This window comes from Zalophus californianus, chromosome 4 (genome assembly GCF_009762305.2).
Source record: "Zalophus californianus isolate mZalCal1 chromosome 4, mZalCal1.pri.v2, whole genome shotgun sequence".
Taxonomy (NCBI): Eukaryota; Metazoa; Chordata; class Mammalia; order Carnivora; family Otariidae; genus Zalophus; species Zalophus californianus.
Genome location: NC_045598.1, coordinates 133990602 through 134007809, shown reverse-complemented (window position 1 = coordinate 134007809; position 17208 = coordinate 133990602). Strand labels below are relative to the sequence as shown.

The window sequence follows — 17208 nt, the reverse complement described above, 5'->3', positions numbered from 1 at the left end:
ATTCTTTGTGTTCACAGTGTATTTATAGAGATTTTTCCTCAGATGCAATGGATTAAGCTTTCTGTGTATTGTATCATAACATTGCATGAGTTAATTACTGTCCAAGAGGCCTCACAACCAAGCAAATTCTCACTGAAAACCATAATCACTCTAAAAAGTATAAAATGTGACTACGGAAAAATGATTTACTACATAATTCCCCCTATTTCATAGCGTATGGTTTTTCACTGGTATGTATATCCCTTTAAGACATGATCTGTGTTATCTGAAAAACCACTCTTAGGGAACCATAATAATAATAATAATAATAATAATAATAATAAATTATTATTATTAAATTTAAGCCCAATGTGGGCTTGAACTCAGGACCCTGACCGAGATCAAGACCTGAGCTAGGATCAAGAGTTGGACACTTAACTGACTGAGCCACCCAAATGCCCCCAGGGAACCATTATTGATATCAACCAAAATATTCTGTAGGTCTTACACATTTATTTAGCTTTGGACTAAGTAAAGTTTTTCTTTGGGTATTTCCTATCTGGAATGTGAGAAGGAATATCAGACATCACCAAACAGAAAAGTCTCCATATCTTGTATGAAGCTAGTAGATGTTCATTAAATGCTTACAGAACTTCACATGCATATATGACAGTATACATATTTACATACATACACACATATATGAGTTAACATTCAGAAGTGGGGAGCTTTTCCAGACTGCTTCAGCATTTTGAAGACAAGTGCCTGTCCATGCTGACATCATACCATTAGTGTCTGGATCACTCCAATGGATAGGAGGTGATATGGACTGAATATCTGTTTCCCCAAAATGTGTGTGTTGAAAACTTAATCCCAATTTGATGGTATTTAGAGGTGAGGCCTTTGGGAGGTAACTACTAGGTCATGAAGTTGGGGTCCTTATGAATGGAATTAGTGCCCTTATAAGAAGAGAGCAGAGAGCTAGCTCGTTCGTTTTCTGCCATGTGAGGATACAGCAAGAAGTAGCTGTCTGCAATCTGGAAGAGGGCTTTCGCCAGAACCCAACCACATTAGCACCATGATCCTGGACTTCCAGCCTCTAGAACTGTAAGAAATAACTGTTTGTTGTTTAAGCCATCCAGTCTCTGGTAATTTGTTAGAGCGGCTTGAACTAAGACAGGAGGTATGAATAAACATGTATATGATTAAATGCATAAATGAACAAATATTTCCTGAATGAACATATGTATGAATTAGTTACTTGATTTTACACAAGGACATAGCAGAGTTTACTTCTCTTTGCTTACACGAAGCCAAAGTACACAGTTCATTTATAAACACCACTACACAAGCAACATTTTGAAGTGAAGACTAGAATAAATATTTTATTACCCAGAATCCTATCACCCAACAAAACAACTATATTTTTTCATGTTCCTATTAGTTTCCTGATCATATTTTATATCGTTTATTCATTTAGCACAGAGAAATCAGAATATTTTTTCTACATAATGAGAACAATTCAGGCAAAAGTTTAAAATTCTGTGCATGTATTAGGTTTCATATTCTTGACAGGCCACAGTGATCTCTCCTTCCTAAGAACTCATGACACTTTATGAATATCCTACTGACTAGGGATACAGCCATATATTGTTACAAGACATAATTGGTATTATTATTTAGCTTGCATTCTATTCAATTTTATATGTTATTTGCTCAGCTACTATGAAGCTCCTTCCTATTAGGGAATAGATATTATGTCTCTTTATATAATCCCACCCTGGCTAGAAGAGTGAGGAAGATGATAGGTAGGTAGGTAGGTAGGTAGGAAGGTAGATAGATAGATAGATAGATAAGATAGATAAACAGACAGACATTTGTTGAATGAATGTCAAACAGATGTAGTCATTATAAGTGAATAAAAAATAAATGAGAAAAAATTTTAAATGCCTAACATTTTACATTGTTGTACTTTGAATATAATTACAGTAGCTCGTTTCATAATTTTAACCACCTTAGAAACCATTACTGTCCCTTTAAAATATACATTTTAAGATAATCAACATTTTTTCATTAATATCATATCTGTTAAATAGTTAAAAAATCAGAAAGTCATTAGGAAAATGAGCATGAGAATGATTATCATTATTCTCTTTAGCTTTCACTTTTGATTTAAAAAGCATATGTGAGATTAAAACTGTTCTTAACTTTGACCCAGTTACAACGCTGAAGCAACATGAACTCTGCCCCTTGAATGCCAACATGTAAGTGGAGGTTATTGCTTCTTCCAATGAAGGTGTAAATTCTATTAAATAAATGTACCACATGTGTCAGGCATTTAGGAAATGAAGAAAGAAGACACAATTCCTCAGCCTTCAAGGAGTTTACAAGATAGTGCAGACATTTATATATATATTTAATTGTCAAAATCAGAACAAGTTTTTTGTTTGTTTTTGTTTTATTATTGTTGGGATTTTGTTTTGTTTTGTTTTGTTTTTGTTTTTGTTTTTTTGGTCTCCAGTGGAAATCATGAAAATTTTATTCCTATTCCCTTTGGGAAAATGAATCCTTTAAAAATGAGTTGGAGTGTCTCTTTGCTCTCAAGGTTTCTCTCATTTTGACAACTGTTCCTCTGTTATAAGTAGATAAAGGCTAGCCTTTAAATACAAACAAACATTGGTCTTCTTTCTCTTGCTTATTTTCTTCCTTCCTCATTTCCTTTGTTGGGGTATGCATTTTCCTCCCACACTTAACGCAAGACTTGGTCTTTGACTTTATCTTCTTTACCTATATACACATTAATTCAGGGACCTTATGAACCATAGGAGTTGCTACTATTATTACCTCCCAAATTTATATTTCTAATCCTAACCACCTACCAGTGCCCAGTCTAGTCTTATAACATTACCTAACAGCTCATTTTATTTTCCTTAAAATTAGTATCATTCTCTAATTTGTCCTCTACTGAGAATGGCCATCATCTCACTCCTGGCCATAAACACACACACACACACACACACACACACACACACACACATATGCATAAACACACATGCATCTGTAAGTATGTATGTATACTTACAAAGTATATATAGATTTGTATTTTTTTAAGATATAGCAGGTCTTTCATTCTATATACTATATCTGTCACAAGGTCATTTTGATAATTCCTCAAGAAGGAGAACTTAATTTCTGCAGCCCTAATGGCAAGTTTTTATCTTCTTAAAAATTTTAACTATCTAATGATGAATGCTTCCTTACTATGGTCACTCCTCTCAATTAATTAATCATCCTCTCTTGAATCCAGCCTAGTGCTGATGCCAGGCTCCCCATGAAGATGCTTAGGGCCCATGAGCTCAGGGCCATCTCTTGAGTTCACACTTCAGCTCACTTTGACCACCAATCTAATTCAACCACAGATGCTCTTTCCAATAACCACTCCTACCAGCAAATCAAGCCCTTACTCCATCAGATCTTAGAACCTGCCTCTTCATCTCCAGAAAGGAGCCTACTCGACTCTATGGTAATGCTCCTAAGAGTAAATACCATTTTGCTGAGCAAGACCTGAGCAGCCACCAACCTTACCACCACCACTGCTTCACCCCAGATGTTCCACATACCTTCTCAGAGGTGTACTCTAGCACACACAGAAGATCCACCTATTAGATTCAATGTCATATGTGATGCTCCATCAGTTTCAAACTAAAAGATTACCTCTTTCCTCAAATAATTCATAGTGAAATCTAAGGGAATGACTTTAGAGTCAAGTAAACCCAGGTTTTAATTCTGGCTCTGCTACTTGTTGTCTCATTCTGGACAACTTCAGTTTCTTCACTTACAGAAGATTTACTTCAGGGGTATAGTGAGGGATAGGCATAAAATACATGGCCCACGGTGGGCACCAACTTCCCTTCTATCTTAAGGCCAAGAAAGGAGATTATATAAAGCTGCCTGATAAATCAAGGCTACCTTATTATGATAAAAAAGGGGAAGAGTGGCAAGAGTTAATACACATCCTCATCTTTTCACTTTCTCTTAGATGAATGACATTTAAGAGATACGGTTCTTCATCATGAAAACTGATGCACATGTATTCTCTTTACCACTAGCCTGCAGAATAGTCCATTGTTATTAATATGGAGACTTGGAATCCACTCTGAATGCTTACCTACTTGGTAAATGACTAAATTAATTAGCTGTATCTGTTTTGGATATATCAGACATAAATATTTAAAAAAATTAACTGGTTAAAATAGATTCTTTATTCCATATGGCTTTTACACAGTGTATTAATTTTACCTTCATAATACCAGGAAGAGATTTCAGTTACTATGCTGGTAAGAGCTGTATTTCTTATACTTTCTAAGGAAATACTGAAGTCAATTCTTTATACTGCCTTTTTTTTTTTTTTTAAGAGAGAAAGAGAGCACATGTGAGCAGCAACTGGTGGGGAGAGACAGAAGGAGAGGGAGAGAGAGGATCTTTTTTTTTTTAATTTTTATTGTTATGTTAATCACCATACATTACATCATTAGTTTTTGATGCAGTGTTCCATGATTCATTGTTTGTTCATAACACCCAGTGCTCCATGCAGAACGTGCCCTCCTCAATACCCATCACGAGGCCAACCCATCCCCCTACCTTCCTCCCCTCTAGAACCCTCAGTTTGTTTTTCAGAGTCCATTGTCTCTCATGGTTCATCTCCCCCTCTGACTTACTCCCCTTCATTCTTCCTCTCCTGTTATCTTCTTCTTTTTCTTTTTTCTTAAAATATGTTGCGTTATTTGTTTCAGAAGTACAGATCTGTGATTCAACAGTCTTGCACAATTCACAGCGCTCACCGTAGCACATACCCTCCCCAATGTCTATCACCCAGCCACCCCATCCCTCCCACCCCCAACCACTCCAGTAACATTCAGTTTGTTTCCTGAGATTAAGAATTCCTCATATCAATGAGGTCATACGATACATGTCTTTCTCTGATTGACTTATTTCACTAAGCATAACACCCTCCAGTTCCATCCACGTCGTTGCAAATGGCAAGATCTCATTCCTTTTGATGGCTGCATAATATTCCATTGTGTATATATACCACCTCTTCTTTATCCATTCATCTGTCGATGGACATCTTGGCTCTTTCCACAGTTTGGCTATTGTGGACATTGCTGCTATAAACATTGGGGTGCACATACCCCTTCGGGTCCCTACATTTGTATCTTTGGGGTAAATACCCAGTAGTGCAATTTCTGGATCAAATGGTAGCTCTAATTTCAACTGTTTGAGGAACCTCCATACTGTTTTCCAGAGTGGTTGCACCAGCTTGCATTCCCACCAACAGTGTAGGAGGGTTCCCCTTTCTCCACATCCCCGCCAACATCTGTCGTTCCCTGACTTGTTAATTTTAGCCATTCTGACGGGTGTGAGGTGGTATCTCATTGAGCTTTTGATTTGGATTTCCCTGATGCCAAGCGATGTTGAGCACTTTTTCATGTGCCTGTTGGCCATTTGGATGTCTTCTTTGGAAAAATGTCTGTTCATGTCTTCTGCCCATTTCTTGATTGGATTATTTGTTCTTTGGGTGTTGAGTTTGGTAAGTTCTGAGAGAGAGGATCTTAAGTAGGCTCCATGCCCAGCATGGAATGCTCCATTTTTTTTTTTTTTAAGGAATTAGGCCTAATAATGGCCCAGATAAGATATATTAGCAAATAAACTTGAAATGAAAACTAAGTAATCCAATAAAACAGAGAAAGAGTTACATTTTTCACAGGACTATGCTTTCAAGCAACTAGAAAAAAAAGATTTAAAAAAAATCTTGGGGCGTCTGGGTGGCTCAGTTGGTTAAGTATCCAACTTTTGATTTCAGCTCAAGTCATGATCTCAGGGTTGTGGGATCAAGCCCCAAGTCAGGCTCCACACCCAGTTAAGATTCTCTCTCTTCCTCTCTTTTTGCCCTGTCCCCCCCAAATCTCAAATATACAAATCAGCAAATTCTTATAGTAACCCCACAAGTCCCTTCTTGAGTTGTGTTATATATCATACCATCCTCAAACACTTGTAATCTCATTCTTAGTAGGTGCTCAATGTATTCAGTATCAACTCTATACATTTCTATTTCCTTACAAAGTTTATGTTGAATTTTGAATAATTCAACTAAGATCTTGCACAGAAAATATGATCTCCAAAGTATAGAAAATGAGCCTTTTAAATACATGAGACTCTGGACAGGTTTGTAAAATTTTGTGTAGTTCTAGACAAAGAAGTCACTGATAAGGAGTACATTTTATGGTTCCCATAACCACTTAGTCAATAATGTTCACAAGGTAGAAAAGTCCATACAACTCATTGTAACCAGTTCTGATTTAGAGTACCTAATTCCACAGAGCCATAACCATATTCAATTAGGACACTTTTTGGGTTTTGTTTTGGCTTAGTTTTTTGAGGAAGAGATTAAATCAGTTTGCATACAGAAAATATGCAAACATTGCAATTACTAGTATTTTTTTAAAGATTTATTTATTTATGAGACAGAGAGAGTGGGGGGAGGGGCAGAGGGAGAGAATCCTCAAGCAGATTCCCTGCGGAGCACTGAGCCTGACATGGGGCTTGATCCCACAACCTGAGGTCATGACCTGATCCTGAACCAAGAGTTGGATGCTTAATGGACTGAGTCACCCAGGCACCCCTACAACTACTAGTATTTTAAAAGCAGCAAAAGTAACTTATTGAAGAAATTGTGTTAATAGAGCATTATGGCTATTTTTAAAAATCTTTTTAACATCCTGCTCAAAAATATAAAGACGAATACCACTTCTATGAGCTTTTTCAGTTTTTTCACTAATTCAATGACATTGTGGATGTGTCTGCAAAATGAAATGTAGAACTGAAATAATTTAACAAGATAAATGTTAGTAAAACATTTTCTTTAATTACTTGCACATTTCATTTTGCCATACTTTAAGATCAACTATCCAGAAAATTATAGTTCTCTATGTTCATGCATAACAGAAAATACCAAGTTGTAGCAAATGATTTAAAATTGTTCTCTAGAGTATAAATACTTGAACGTTACTCACCACATTGACTGTCATTGTTGGATATGTTTGTAACTAAAGATACCAACATTTTATGAAACTTAATTTTTAATTATTAATCACTTCCTCTCCACCTGGAAGCAATGTTATTACCAAAATAAATAAATAAATAAATAAAATATCTCTAAATAGAGACAGATGGAAGAGCTATATGAAATATATCACTTAGGTTTAAAAAAGTTCATAAATTTTGTGTTCTCAGAAACCAAATTTTGAGGGTGCCTGGGTGGCTCAGTCGGTAAGCGTCTGCCTTTGGCTCGGGGCATGGTCCCAGGGTCCTGGGATCGAGCCCCGCATCTGGCTCCCTGCTCCGTGGGAAGCCTGCTTCTCCCTCTCCCACTCCCCCTGCTTGTGTTCTTGCTCTCTCGCTATCTCTCTCTCTCTGTCAAATAAATAAATAAAATCTTAAAAAAAAAAAAACACACATTTTGTGTTCTCCAGTAGTGTACTCTGATAATCCATTTCTTAGAAGTCAATCTCGTAAAAACTTGGTGTTTTATTGTTTCAAGGGTTGATATATTTAATTTGAAAGATGAGTTATTTGTTTGGGTTTTGAAGAGATAGAAAAATGCATTTAAGGACTATGTTATTTGCACAAAAAGCATGGGTGTGGGAGCAATAGGGAAGGACTCAAGACTTATATCTCATTTTTTATATATGGTTGACAATCTTATTCCCTACAAAATGCTAACGTTTAGAGTGATATGCATATATACAAGTGTTTCTAGTAGTTTGATTTTTTTTTAATTTTACTTAGTTAACATACAGTGCAATATTGGTTTCTGGAGTAGAATTCAGTGATTTATCACTTACATACAGTACCCTGTGCTCATCACAAAAAGTTCCCTCATTAATAGTTTGATTCTTTAAAAAAATAAAAAGATTTCATTTATTTATTTGAGCAAGATTGAGAGTGAGAGTGAGCATGAGAAGGGGGAGCTGCAGAGGGAGAGGGAGAAGCAGGCTTCCGGCTGAGCAGGGAGCCCGATGCGGGGCTAGATCCCAGGACCCTGGGATCATGGCCTGAGCCGAAGGCGGACGCTTAACCGACTGAGTCACCCACTGATTCTTAATAGCAGCATTTTCTTATACAATTCCTTTCATTCAGTCAAAAAATAGGTGTTTTCGTGATGCAATAGACCAAGTTCTCTCCTAGGCATTGGAGCTAGGACAAAGTCCCCCTACCTTCATGGACCTCATTCTTGCAAGAAAGAGGGGCACTATAAAATATATATATATCAAAAGGTCAGTGACTGCTAAGTACAACCAAGAGAGATAAAACAAGATGAGATGATAACATGATTAGGGCTATTTTTGATAGGCTGATTAGATAAGAGCTCTCTAAGAATTTACCATTTAGGAAAAGACCTAGCAAAAGTAACTGGGAGAAGAGGGCTTCTGTGGAGGGCACAGCAGCAGCAACACCAAAGTACAATCAATCTGCAGATTCTGGAAACTTCAGGTAGGCCAAAACAATTGGAGTACAAGAGGGTAGGTGAGGATGTACTAGCCAATGTACTAAAGACTTACTACACATCTTACTTAATGCTCAGTACCATCACATGTGATATACATTATTTTCCTCATTTAAAAAAAACAAAACATAGCATTAAGATCAGAAATATGAAATAACGTGCCCATGATTGAGGCAGATCAATCAATCACTTAATTCCAGGAGCCCAAATCAATGTTATTAGTTCCTATGCTATTTCACTTCCAGCAAGGAACAACAAGACACAACCTATAGTCCTGGAACAAGGAATCAGGCTGCAGATATTAGAACAGGCTGGTGGTATAGGGTACAGAAAGCTTAAATTCAAGAGGCCTCACATTATTGCTACCCTACTGCAAGCAATCATTTAATCCTTCAATATTCCATCTGAACATTAAAATCCCTATATAATCATTCATTTCTTTATTAATTCACTCTACACATATCTATTAAAGGTCTAATATAGAGTAGGCAATGTGATTAACAATTATAATGAATAATAATTGAATATGCCTTCATAGATCCCTCATTCAAGTGGAAAGCAAACCTACCAACATATCATTCAAGATAATATAAGTTTAGTAAATAAGCAGAAAAAGTGCTATGAAAATATAAAGCCAGGAAAATTCAGGAATGAAGATGCATGATCACACTGGGCCTCTAATATTTTATTCTGTCAGTCACTGCATAACATTCTATGCATCCTGTGAGAAAACAATATTGCAAAAATTCCCATCATAAAGTCTAAAAATTTTTTGGCAGACATAAGGTTATACTGGGTTCTTCTGTCTCTCTTTCCTGTAACAATCCTGTAATTTTAAATTATTTTTCTAATAATAAGTCATATGCTCAGAAATCTTCATAGGTCATGAATTTCTTCATTGATAACAATAATAATGGATGGAAATAATTTAACCTAGGTATATAACCATGGCCTAGTACTCAAAAATGAAACATATGCATAGGGAAATTATGCATATTTTTCTTTCTTTTAACATTTAAAAAAAAAGTCAGGTTTTTACGGTATAATTTGAGGAAAGAAACTTGAAAAGCTCTAACTTATATAAATGGCGACAAGTGTCTTCATTAACAACTCCTCTGGATACTTTACAGCTGCAAATTTAGCTTTGGAAGATTTGAATAAGCCCAAGAATAGGAAAGGAGCCTGACCAGTGATAAACTATGTGCTGAGGCTCACATGATGAAACTCTAGATAAGAGACTAATTGTAGGAGCAGGTCATTGAACTCAGGGGCGAATTAGGCGGAACCCAATAACCACCTTGAAGCAGCTTGGTCATTCTCTATACAGTATATGCCATTCCTTGTAAGGAATTAAAATCCTATTTCTCTAATACAGTGCTGGTGAAACCAAGAAAACATGCAGAACTCAAGGAAATGAATAATTCTGAGTCAGAAAATTAAAATTTTTGATGAATTCAAAAGTAAAATGTTGAATTTTAGGTTCCATCTATGACGGAAACAAACTTACCAATGTTCCAAATGGAAACAAGAAGTCAGTTCCTACAGGCTCCACCCTCCTCCACCTGAGACAATGTATCATAAAGATGGAAACAATGTCATTACCATTCTAATAGAGGGAATCCGTAAAATCAAATGTTTTAACAAAAATGCTTTGTTAAAAGGGGTTTATGATTACTTTATAATTACTGAATAACAAATCTTCCATTTGAACATTAAAATTCCATTTGACTGGTCATAGTTTAACCCTTGTTACAGTGACCAGTAGCCCAAATTTGCACAGGAGAATGACAATCTGACTGTTGCCCAAGCATAATTAATAACAGCTTCCCTTGTTACTCTCAAAAGTTTCCTGATTTGGAAAAGAAGTTATGTTTGGAATACTGTCACCTTTCTCAAGACTTAAAATAGTGTGATGGGGTGCCTGGCTGGCTCAGTTGGTAGAGCATTTGACTCTTGATCTTGGGGCTGAGTTCAAGCCTCACAATGGGCAAAGAGCTTACATTAAAAAAAATACACATTGTGACAAAGAATAACTAAATTTAATATCAGAGAGAAAAAGGGTAAAAAGTTAGAATTTATTTCTTTTGAAATAATATTTGATGAACCATTTCGAATGCTTTTTGTGTCACTGATCCATTCTACTGTCAACCAAAACTGAACATTCAATTAATTAAGTTGAAATCTTATTGGTACTGTGCTACACACTAAAATAAAAAGGACTTCAGAAATATGCCCTTCCTGGCAGAAATTAAAACCAAAAAGAAAATAAAGTGGCCTACCAATGGGCATATAGGACTAAAAGCTAACAGACTAGAAATATAAAAGCAACTACATGAAAAGACATGCATATGCTAGGAAAATGCACTCATTATTTAAGTAACATGTTTATATATAGAATAAATTCTATCTAAATTTAATTTAATCAGGTTTTCTTAAAATGTTAGCTCTTGTTTGGTTAACATGTTAGGCATTATTATTAACACTAGAAAATTAGAGGTTTAATAGTTAGAAAGTATAGTTTTTGGTATTAACTTGATATTTGAATATAACAAAAATATATGCTAATTATTGAAAATTTTGTAAAATACAGAAAACTATAAAAAATCCCTATAATGTTATCATCCAAAGCACCATTTTGAATATATTCTTACATTAGATAGTTACAAATGTATGTATGTGTATATACGTTATATATGTACACATGGGTATGCTTATATATATATATATATATATAAAACGTGTAATATGCATTATTCTCTCTATGTAGTTTATTCTCTATTTGGAGTGTTTTCAATCTTTTATTTTTACACAGTATTATGTCCTGAGCATCGTCCTATACCATTATTATTTGAAAACATTATTTTAATGGTTGGATAATACATAAACTGTATTGACTTTGATTATATCACTATTTCAAAAGAGAAAAAAATCCTAGAAGTGGGATAATTTCGTCAGATGATATGAATACCTTTATAGATTTTGACCCACAGTGTCAAAGCACTCTCCACAAAAAAGTGGTCTTATTTTCATTATCCACTAGTGAAGAGTGTAGGTTTTGGAACAGGAGTGCCTACAATGGAATCATGGCTGAAACAGTAATTGCATATTGTAGTCTTTAAACTCTTTAAAACTTAGATATTCACTTGGAAAGTGGTGATTGACAATAAATGCTCTGAGGTTGTATTAGAACCCAAGGATGTTGGACACATATTAAAACTGCAACAATTATTATTGCACCCACTAGTGATGGTATAATGCCACCACTGGATATTATATTTTTGTTCTTTGGTAATAAGTATTTATGTCATTTATTATAAAACTTAAAGTAATTCTGAACTTATTTGACTACAGTTTGGCAGAGACAACTAGCAGTTCCCTTAGATATGTTCCTCCTTCCATGGCAAGAGATAAGTAATTGGGCACTTTGGAATTGGGAGGTCATATTTCTCAGCCACCCTTGCAGCTGGATGTAGCCATATATCTACCTTTTCATCAATGGAATGTGATCCTAAGTGATGCTTGCTACTGATGGGCCTAGGCTTGATATTGTGCATGAAATCCTCCATTCTCCCTCCTTCCTGCAAGCTGGAATACAGATGTGCTTCTGAGCAAGACAATGCCCTAGGGCAAGGGTCATAAAATGACAGAGCTGACTGTTTTGTAAATAAAGTTTTTTTGGAACACAGTCATACCCATTTGTTTATGTATTGTCTATGGCCACTTTCACCCTACAACTGCAGAGTTGAGTAACTGCAACAGACATCATATGACCCCAAATCCTACAATACTTGCTATCTGGCCCTTTACAGAAAAAACTGCCAACAGCTGCTCCAGGAGACAGCAAAGCCATACAAGAGAAACAACCTGAGTCCCCAGAGGACCATGTGAAAAACAAATAATCATTCAACCTAGACCAGGGACTTAGGGATTGTTAAGTGGGAAGGAAATAAACTTCTACTTTATCGCAGCAACCCTTTTGGGCCATTTAGTTCTAGCAGCATAATTTTCATCCTGACTAATACCACAGGAAAGCTGAGTTTTTATGAAGTTATCCTGTATAAGCATGTCATTTTTATTGAAGTTGGAGAATTTTTCTTCTTCATTTATGAAGTTTTGGTGTGTTAGAGATTTAAAGCTATGTCTGTAATATATCCGGAAAATAATGTCCATAGACTGATTTTTAGGTTAATGATGTTTCTATGTAATTTAAAAAACATTTCTCTTCTAACACATCTATCATTACTTCTTATGGTTTCTTATGTTGTTTTACAGTTAGAGTTTTCCTTTTTCCAAGACCAGGTAGATATTTGTCTTTTTCATTGTTTTGTTTTTTTTTTTTACTATATTTATATTTCACCCATCTTTTTTCATTCCAAATGGCATCTAGCAGTACTTATTGAATAGTTTCCCCTATAGATGTGTTATCATTACTTACATAATATAACATATATTCAGAATTATATTATATAATCATATATTATAAATTTATAAACATTACGATTTCAGAGCTTTTATATTGTTCCATTCTTCTATTCTTCTTTTCTCAAAGCAGTATCATAGAGCTTTAATTAGTATAGTTTTAGAATTCAATTAATATTCAGTATGTCAAGTCATTCTTACTCATTCATATTTAGTCTCTAACTTATGGGGGAATGGGGGTACTTTTTAAAAATGCTATTTTGTCATGTGAGAAATATAAAATAAATTATAATTTATTTAATTTATCCTAACTACAGAGAAAGATTGACATAGATGGACATTCGCAATACAGATGGAAAAAAAAAATCACAGTACAACATTACATATACCATATGTTCTCATTTCCAAAGTAAACCTGAAAAAAATCTAATGTCATAGAGTTCTTCATTACAGTAAGGCTAAGACAAGTAATTTTTATCTTAGTTAGTAATACTATTGGTATTTTCATTTTAGATACTAGAAAATTGGAGAATACAGTTAAAATTATGAGGTCAATAAGTAGGAGAGCCTGAGATTCAGCACCCCTGTTGTCCGTCACGATTTCCAATTACAGTGATCTGAGTATTAATTCTACAGCGGTCCTGGCCAACTCACTGAATGCAGGCATTTTATTGTATATTTTATCCCAGAACACCTTAAAAACCAAATTTTTATGTTGTCATGATCAAATTCTTATATTGAAACTAAGTATGCAATAATGACCTCCTATCCTTCAGAGACCTTAAGATATGGATATTAATTTTTGAATTTTATTTTATTTTTCTGACTGGAATTGGAACAAATGTATAGAATTCATGTGAACTAGAAGCTTTATAATTCTGAGCCTTTCCAAGCATTTCCTTTCTTCCTATTTATACACATCTCTTTACAAGTCTAAAAGTCCTATTTTTAGTCTTGCATGTTTATAATTTTAATAATTTATCATGAAACCTCTGATATATACAAAATAACATCTAGTATCTGTTCAGTTTAATAATAATGAAACAAATACCCACATGACCAGGACTTAAGTTTATGAAGTAGAACATGAACCATGACTTTGAAGGCCCCTGGATATCATTCCTTGATTGAATCCCACTTCTAGAGTTAATTACTATCCTATGCTGATAATTCCTTATAGTACTTTGAGTTTTACTACATATCTATAAACTAATTAACAATATATTAGTTGTCTCTGTATGTGTCTTTATATAAATGAAAATATTACTATAATGTATTCTTTTATTTTATTTTTTAACTGAACTTTGTGTTTATGAGATTTATTTAAGTTGATGGATAGAGGAGTGATTTATTTTCTCTGTTTTATAATAAATCATCACGTGAACATACCACAATGCATTTATCTATTCCACTATTGATAGACATTTGGGGTATTCCCAATATTTGCTTTTACAAACAGTGCTGCTATAAATATTCTAGTATATGTTTCCAGGTGCACATATCAACATGTGGTTTGTGGACCCATGCCAGTCAATGAATTATTTGTTCTAAATCCACGATGGGATAAGTACAGAAATGGAGGGTAAGTATTTAGAAGCTTCAATAGTAAATGGATTTTGCTGTAATATCCGAGCTCAGAATCAGCCAACTCACCTCATTTAATAGGGCTTCACTGGTCTGATGGTGTTGAACTCATGTAAGTCACACTACAGCAAAAACCACATGAGTCATGTACAGTTACAATCGTGACATTTTTAGGATTATACTGGCAACTGTAATCCAAAACTGTATGAAAGTTGGATAAAATTTAAATACATATTTATTTTATAAATATCTGTACGTTCCTTTCATTTGTAAATAAGCCTGTTTTTAAAATTAATCATTTACCATTATAGCTAAATTGGAGAAGTAAAATTTGTGTAATTTATTTTTAATGCCTAATTTATTGACAGCAATATAAGCTTCAATTGATTTTTTGCTGTTAAGACAAAACATACCTTCAAGAATGTAGTAGTACCAGTAAGCAAAAGAAAGACAAAAGAAGTGATTTCAAATAAATGGAAACTAAAATATTGAAACTACCTATGTATTCAACCTAAGATGTTGAATATACTGTGATGCATTCACACAATGGAGAACTATGTAAAAAAGGAATGAGGAAGGTCTTTGAGAAATGAAAGAAAATCTCAAGAGATATCATGGGAGCTGGGGGGGGAATCAAAATGCAGAAAGCATATATAATAACCCCATTTGTGAAAGAAGGAAAAATAAATTAATATACATATATCTTCTAATCGTGGCAAAAAAAAAAAAAAATCCCAGTGAAGTTGGTTACATGAGAGGGGTATAGAGTGGAAGGAATACAGGAGGGGGCATGGCTTCTGTGAGGAATCTCTTTATATATAGTTTTTACTTTTGAAAGCATAACATACATACTGGAAAAATAAAATAATTAAGAACAAGAAGCAGAAAAACAAAAAAAAACAAACAAAAACCCACAAAACAAAAAAACCCTGAAAGCAAGGTGAAACAAATGTAGTTAAATTGTATTTCAAAGGAGCATCATAACCATACTGGAGGAGAAAGAAAGAAGGAAGGGAAGGGGGGGCGGGAAGAAAAGGGAACAAAGAGGGAAGGAGGGAGGGAGGAAAATTTCAAAACTAGGATTCCTTTGTCCTGGATCATTCAAGAAGCCCTCCTCTGAGGTACGCTTGGCAGTGGAACTGCTGGCTCACAGTTCTTGCTGAAGTTTACCATTAATTCCAAACAGTTTTCTGAAGCATGGTACATCTACAGTATCTGCCAGTTCTAGTTGCTCAGTAATGCTAATATTGCCTTTTATTCCTGGAAATAAGGTGAGATATAACATTCATTGTGGTTTAAATTTGCCTTTCCAGTGATGCAGAGGATTGTCAGCATATTTACAAATTTGTCTTGCCTATTTTGATTTCTTTTCTATGAAATGACTATGTTTTATCCACACTTTTTTATTGGTTGCTTGTCTTTTTCTTATTAACTTACCAAGTGTTTATATGTTTTAAGATTCTAAATTCTGTTGATCATGGGCAATGCAAACATTTTATTCCAGCTTTTGGAACTGTCATTTCACTACTCTCCCAGTGCCTTTTGATGGAGGAAGCCCTGAATTTGAATCAGGTGAAATTTGTCAAACTATCTCTAAGGTTGTGCTTCTTTTTAAACATAATCCATTCATAGGAAGAGATCAGAAACATTCTATGATGCCCCCTTTCAAATTTATTAGTCCAACTGGAACTGATTTTTATGTTAAGTGTGAGGTGGGGTCCAGTTTTATCTTTTCCATATTAATTGCTAATTTTCCCAATACTTCTTGCCAGAGGACTAAGCTCCCTCTACTGATGTGCAATGCTAAGAGAACAAGTTTCCATATATGTGTGGGTTGTTTATGAGCTAAGCACTCTGTTCCAGCAATCTGCTCCTGAACTAACACAGGCAATAATTATAATAGGTTTCAAATAGATCTTGATATCTGACAGGCCAAGAGGTGCTTCCTTGTACTACTTTTTCAGCAGTGAAGTAGCAATTCGTGTCCTTTTGATCTACCATATGAATGTTAAAATGAGGTAGTTAGATTTCATGAAAAGTCTTGTTGAGACTTGATAGGGATTGCATTAAATCATGCAACAACTTGAGGAAAACGGTCATTTTAAAAATAGCATCTTCTTATCTACAGTGTGATTCTCCATTTATTTGGATGTATTTTAATGTCTTTCAATACAATTTTATAATTTCCATAAAAAATCTGCATATTTTCATTCTTCTTACATACTTTATAATTCATGTTGCTATTAAAACAGAACACTTTCCAAGTTAAAAAATTAACTAAATATTAGTATTAATATATGGAATTGTACTTGAATTTTGTTGGGGCGCTTGGGTGGCTCAGTTGGGTCATGATCTTAGGAGTCATTAGATTGAGCACTGTGGAGACGTGACAGGCTCCACACTCAGCAGGGAGTCTGCCTGAAATTCTCTCTCTCTCCCTCTGACCCTCCCCCCCCACTCATTCTCTCTCTCTAAAAAACATAAATAAATCTTTAAAAAAATGACTAATTATGTGTAGATTTTTTTTCCTAAATGGGAAATCATGTCATCTACATAACAAATCAAAATTTGTTTACTTCCTCTCAAAGCTTAGTAATTTTCTTTCCTTCCCTTCCACCTTCCCTCCCTCCCTCTCTCTCACATTATCATTTCTGGAATAT

General features: G+C 34.7%; 1 protein-coding gene across 3 annotated transcripts in view; it reads right to left on the bottom strand.

Moving 5' to 3' along the window:
* Nucleotides 1–17208, bottom strand: part of HNF4G (hepatocyte nuclear factor 4 gamma) — a 129793-nt gene that overhangs the window by 88681 nt on the left and 23904 nt on the right. The window contains exon 1 of one of the 3 annotated variants that reach the window (XM_027601820.1): nt 10053–10107. The exons of the other annotated variants lie outside the window; for them this stretch is intronic. The gene's annotated coding sequence lies outside the window, so the exon portion shown is untranslated. Of the gene's footprint in view, nt 1–10052; nt 10108–17208 lie in introns of those variants that run through there. 3 annotated transcript variants of the gene reach the window in all.